The 6,658-nt window shown below is 46.2% G+C and overlaps 1 pseudogene; it reads right to left on the bottom strand.

Annotated features, from left to right (window-relative positions):
* Positions 1–4,534: 4,534 nt before the first annotated feature.
* Positions 4,535–5,359, bottom strand: LOC103606088 (annotated as a pseudogene).
* Between the last annotated feature and the right edge of the window lie 1,299 nt (positions 5,360–6,658).

The raw sequence follows: 6,658 nt of genomic DNA, 5'->3' as shown, positions 1-6,658 counted from the left end.
GGTAGATCATAATGTCCCAAAACTTACTCTGATGTACTCTGATTCTGAAATTGTTCTGACGTTTACCTGTTATTATGCAATGAACATTTACCAAGTGTCCACTATATATTAGGCACTGTGCTAGGCATTGTAGAACTTACAACAAGACACACATGGTACCTGCCTCATGGTGTAATAGATTACAGGGAGAAACAGACAAAGCACTTACATTGCAGTATGATAAATACTGAGAGAATAGTTGCTTTTGGAGTACATAGGCTAAGCCTGTAGGATTCAAGGAGGACTTTCCAGAGAAAATTATCTCTAAGGTGAGAAGTGAAAGATGAGGTGGACTTAGCCCAAAATAGTAGAGGAAAGGGTTGGGGGAGGGAAAGAGAGTAATCCAGGCAGAGGAAACAGAATGGCGGAAAGGCCCAGGAGTCACAGGGATCACAGATCAAAACAAATCCTGGGTAAGCCCCACCAGCTCACAAATATGCCAAAGAGGCTGATATTACACATTTTTCCTAAAAAGGAATACTGCTATATCTTTTCTTCTTGAGCACTAATTTATCTTCATAACATAATATACTACGTGGCTGTATGGTCCTTGGAAACATGAGGTATGTTTTTGTTTTATTTCATGTAATCCCATAATCCCTCAAATAATCCTCTGTCAAGGGCCAGGTAAATAATTGTTTATTTGACCTCAATAGTGCACATACCACATGTAAAGTGCTGAATTGTACATACTAGTCCTGGACCTAAAGTAAGGAAGGTGTGATGGTTAATTTTATGTGTCAACCAGACTGGGCCAAGGATTGCCCGGATTAAACACTGTTTCTGGATGTGTCTGTGAGGGTGTTTTTGCATTTGGAAGAGATTAGCATTTGAATCGTGGACTTAGTAAAGCAGGTTGCCCTCTCCAATGAGGGTGGACAACATCCAATCGCTGAGAGCCTGAACAGAACAAAAGGAGAGGGAAGGAGGAATTCATCCCTTTTTTTTCCTGCCTCACTGCTTTAGCTGGGCTATCTCATCTTTTATCTTCTCCTACACTCTGACTGGGATTCACATCATCTGATCCCCAGCTTCTCAGGCCTTCAGACTTGGGCTGAATTATACTACCAACTCTCCTGGGTCTCCAGCTTCTATATGGCAGATCTTGTGACTTCTCGGCCTCCATGATCACAAGGCCATACCTCATCATTATGTGTGTGTGTGTGTGTGTTTGTGTGCACGTCTGTGTGTGTGTGTATATATATGTATCTCCTGTTGGTTCTGATTCTCATAAGAACTCAGAATAATACAGGAGGCAAACAAAGGCATGAACAAAGCAAGCAGGCAAGAGGGAAGGGAGTGATCATGGGTTTCTGTAGAACCATCCTGACTCTAAATTCCGAACTAGAACGCCATTTTTACATGCCGTTCCACTTAGAACGTCCATCATGGTACACTCCAGGTGAGAGTCTGGCACATGCCTGGGACAGGGGTACAGACAGGTTGGATGAAAGGGCCTCCTTCAGTTCTCACCTTGGAAATACATATGTGTGAGTGTTATCCCTGACAAGTGTATGGGAGAGAAGACCAGACATTGGGATCTCTTTTGAGGGAGAAAAAAGACAGCTTTAGAAGTATTAAATGCTGTGAGTCCTCAGAAAAAAGAGAAATCATGCCCATGAAGGCTTCCTGAAGAAGGATCAAAGTATGACTAGAGTTTCATGATAGGGGAGGGGTTTAGGGAAACAGGGCAGGAGTAAAGAAGAGAAAACCCAAGCAGAGGGAAAGGTGTGAGCCAAAGTTAGAGGTCATGTGTGGGTCACCACAGACCTGGCAGAGGAGGGAGGCCACCCAGCCCAGCCACGCCACCTGGGCACATGTGCCATTGCACCTCTTGCTCTCTCTGTCCCCAGAGAGTTCCATGAGTCATATTGATGGAAATATGTCACTTTGGCCAGAGTAGACTGTCACGTTCTTCTGTGCTAGGGCGGTTTACTGAAGACTGACATCGTTTGGGTGGGTCAGAATTATGTACAATTTAGTCACCACAGACTGATTATCAACTAACTGCTGGTATAAATATTTCTGTATTGGTAATTACTAATGTTCTCTGTCACTTTGCAGTTTATAAAGTACTTCTACATATATTCCCTTAATAACCCCCAAAGTAGAAGTATTACCATGCCTATTTTACAACCTAAGAAACTGAAATGTAAAGACCACAGATGATATGGACAAAGGTCTCAAATCCAAGTCTTCTGACTCCAAATACCACACTACTTTCAAAAGAATAGATTCCTTTTTTTGTTTGTATCTTTGTTATTGTTTACCTTACTTGAGGTGTATGGCATCTTATGAAATACATCAGGTCTTCATACCCATTAGTGATTAGAGGGTGTTCACACAGTTGCCAGCACACAGGAATTACGTCCTTAGTGGCTCTTTCCTGAGTGTCTTATCATTTTCATGCCCAGCTGCCCTCCTGGTTCAGGTTCGTATTGCCTGGCACGACTGCCCCATGTGTTCATTCATAGCATCCTGCAGGCAAATATTGTGCTCCAGGTACTATCCTAGGTGCTGGGCATGCTGTGGGAATAAATAGAGTCCCCGCTTTCAGAGAACTCACAGTCTAGGTGGAGGAGGAGAGAGACAGGTAAATAGGACCTTACAAATAATGTGAGAAATACTGTAATGGGGCATCCACAGCATGGGGCCCTGAGCAACGAGGAGAGGCAACTAACCCATAGTTGAGGAGTCAGAGGTGTCTAGAGCTGAGACCTTAATGGGAAGAAAGAGTGAGCAGATGAAAAAGGGGAGAAATGCTCGGATTAGGTAAAGGAATGGCACGAGCGAAGGCCTGGGTGCCAGAGAACAAGGCAATGTCACGGCTGGAACTGAAGAGAGTCTGACGTGCCTGGAGAATGAGCACCGTGCGGAGGGGCTGTTGAGAGAGGAGGTGTTGGGAAAAGATAGGAAAATGGTCAGGGCCCCTCAGATGTTCAGAATCTTGCTGAGCATTGGATGTAAATATGCACGTGTGTCCAGGTGTTCCTTGGTTATTGTCTAACATAATTGCGTACGTGCACCCAGGTGTCCTGGGTTATGACTTAAGTATAAACGACGAGTGGCTCTGATCCGCAATGCTCCCCACACTCGGGGTGCGCCCAGGGGGTCCATGTGGGAGGCTATTACTGCTGCTGCAGGCTGTTGCTGCCAGGGCCCCCGGGACCGTCCGAGCAGGCCGCCGCCACCACCAGACCTGTAAGCTGCTGCTGCCGTTGCTAAGGACTGAGCTCGTGTCCTCTGCCAGTGGCTCCTGGGATCTTTCCCAATCACCTAGCATGGACCTGCATGTGAAGGGTCTGGGGACCCAGCTGGTACAATGGGTTTGAAGGGTCTGAGCCCTAATCCTGACAATACAAATGGAAACTTATTATAACTAAAATAATGAAACATTTTGGCTTTAGTTATGATTTGCCTTCCTCGACAAGTGGCGTAGTCTTGTGTAGCTTGACGATTGGCTGCATCAACAGGATTTCGACATTAGCCCTAGCTTTACAGGAGGTAAGGCTTGGGAGCCCTGTTATGGAATGTGGACTGTATCGGGGGCAGTGCCGACCATCGGGAGATTCCATGCAGGTGAGTTATGTGAGAAGACTTGCATTTTAAAAAGATGTGACTGCACTATGGAGAAACAATGAGAGCAGCACTGCCCCATCAAAATACAATGGGAGCCACCTGTGTAATTCTAACTTCTCTAGAGCCCACCTTAAAAGAGTAAAAAGAAAAAGGTGGAATTGATATTTTATTAATTAATTTTATTAATTTTAATAATATAGTTTATCCCACAGTTTTATTTTTATTATTATTTTCTTCAGTTCTCAGATGCTACTTTAATCCATCAGTTTTGTACTATACAACAATGGGGGTGAAAGATGGTGATTGGTTTCAAGCAAATTCACCTGGCACATGTTTCTCTCTGACCTACAGTGAACAGCATGGGCTTCCAAGAACAGAAAAATGCTTTCCTTCCCCAGGGAATATCATTCCTAAGCTGGCAGGACAGATTTCAGGAAGAATGAGCACAGAGGACAGGGCATGCAAAGGAAGGGAGCCAGGTGGATTTTTGAATTCTTCCCAGTGCAAACTGGAATTAGACATTTAGGTATCCCTCCTAAAAGGCAACACCCAAATCGCAACCATTCCCACTGGAGGCCAAACCATCTCCTCATGGAGACTGACAGCCAATGTTCATTTCATAACACTCCCCCTGGAAGTGCACCCATAAGCTCGGAAGCCTGAGCAGTCGTGGCCACCACACCACAGACGCAGCATTTAGGCCAGAACCTTCAAGAGTCTTCCTCCTCACCAGCCCCTCAGCTGCTGCTGTGTCTGCCTAGCCATAAAGGAGCAGTAAGTATGTGTGTGGCTTTGTGGCATGGGAGGGGCCAGAATAAGCAACAAAGCAAATCAGACATGGATTCTGGGGCTGAGTGTATGTGGTAGCAGGGCCAGTCATGGCCCACAGTAGGATCATAGGGCCCTGTGTCCTCCATTAATTCTTCTCTAGGTGGTTTCTGCTCAGGACAGCAGTGGGGGAAAATTCCAGTTTGTCCTTAAGGCTCACCACCCGGGCATGGTCCTTGCCTAGCAGTTCACCCAGCTTGCGATCCTCCTGGCGGCGCTCAAAGATACTTTTTTCCTCCTCTACAGGCTAGGGATCCTTTTCCCAGATGAACCATTCCAGGTGGTAGTCCACAGCCCCAACCATGAAGGCCACAGGAAATGTGACATAGGGAGCATAAGTATACACCACGGTCCAAAGTACAGGCCACGTGACACCTGTGGCCCAACCCGCACACTGGGTCAGGCCCCCACTCCTATCCCACAGTTTTAGAAGGAGGCATGGAGAAAAGTGAACACACAGGAGAAATACAAGTATTTAGGAAGAGAAATGCCAGAAATCTGTTACAGGTAAGGACTCACTTAATTCCAGTTCATTTTACACACTAGAATCAAACTAATTTTCCTCAAATACAGCTCCAATTAAGATGCTCCCCGTTCTAATTTTTCCACATTTCCCCTTTTGCCTACCAAATAAAGCCCAAGCTCTTTAGCCAGCAGTGGACCCTGTCTGTTTCTCCAGCATCTGCCTCCTGCCCTCTGCACAGCTGGACCTCTTTGCTCCCACCTGCAAACCCAACATCTAAGATCAATCATAACCTTAAGCAGAAGGAATGAAAAGACTTTGGCTCAGCACTCTGGAATGGAGCATCGAACCATTCTCAGTGCTAATCATGCCCCGTGTTCCAGGTCTGACTCCTGGCTTGGAAATCTGCCTGGTCCCTCTGGGATAGGCGCCCAGTTTCTTGCTTTCCATTCTGCCCTTTCCTCCTTCCAGAACCTGGAAATCTTCCCGTGAACCTGAGTATAGCGGCTGGAGCCTGCTAACTGCTGTAAGACTTTCTTATTCCCTCACTGCTGATCACATTTCTAAGTGCCACCTGTTTCTACATTACCCGGTACCAGCACCTCCCTCCTTGAGACTTGTAACCACCTCCCAGTACCGACTCTGCTTGCCCAGGTGACCACCTGTCATTTGTTGCCATATTCTTCTGCACATCCCTTCCAATGCTTTGTCTGCCAATCTAGACTTCCTCACGGCTCCTGCCCCATCCTCACCGACAGATCTAGCCCCTCCCAGTTTGCTCGGTCTTTTGCGGGGGACCAGGCCCTTCCTAACAATAGCTTAACAAATGACAATGGACGTTCAAGGCCCTGCAGATTTGAGCCCCACCATCCCACTGAAACTGCTTTCTCACTACACTTGTGTGCCCTTCACTCCAGTCAAAACTATCTCATCCTCCTTCACTACATTGCCCAGGTGACCACCTGTCATTTGTTGCCATATTCTTCTGCACATCCCTTCCAATGCTTTGTCTGCCAATCTAGACTTCCTCACGGCTCCTGCCCCATCCTCACCGACAGATCTAGCCCCTCCCAGTTTGCTCGGTCTTTTGCGGGGGACCAGGCCCTTCCTAACAATAGCTTAACAAATGACAATGGACGTTCAAGGCCCTGCAGATTTGAGCCCCACCATCCCACTGAAACTGCTTTCTCACTACACTTGTGTGCCCTTCACTCCAGTCAAAACAATCTCATCCTCCTTCACTACGCATGCTCCATGCTTCCAGATCTCTCTGATTTATTCCTGCCAACCCCACAGCCTGGAAAGGGCTTTCTCCCATTCCATACCCACATAACTTAGGCATTCATAGTAAATACTAAACTCAAAAATACCACAATCCATAACCCCTGCCCCACCACAGGTGGAAATTTCATCTCCCTCCTCTGAACTCCTGTGGCTCATTATCTGGACTTTTATTATGGATTTTGTTGCATTCTTCCTTATTTTAAGTGACTTATCTCCCTAAGACTGTAAACATCTTCAAAATAAGATCCATGTCTGATTACTTAGGAAAGCAAAGTAGCTAGGGGAGAGAGAAAGAGAAAGGAAGAGAGGGAAAGAGAGATTTGGCTCAATTTCAGAAAATGAATAATGGTCCATCAAGGATCATCTGAACAAGTTCACACTGTCAAGTGCCTGCTTAGCATCCTTAGTCAAATCATTCCTGAAGCATGGGACAAGGGCCCCTGTCCCTGTGGACTTTAAGGAAAT

Source organism: Galeopterus variegatus, unplaced genomic scaffold (genome assembly GCF_000696425.1).
Source record: "Galeopterus variegatus unplaced genomic scaffold, G_variegatus-3.0.2 Scaffold6278, whole genome shotgun sequence".
NCBI lineage: Eukaryota > Metazoa > Chordata > Mammalia > Dermoptera > Cynocephalidae > Galeopterus > Galeopterus variegatus.
Note: the sequence above shows the minus strand (reverse complement) of the source record. Positions and strands in the feature narration are given on the sequence as shown.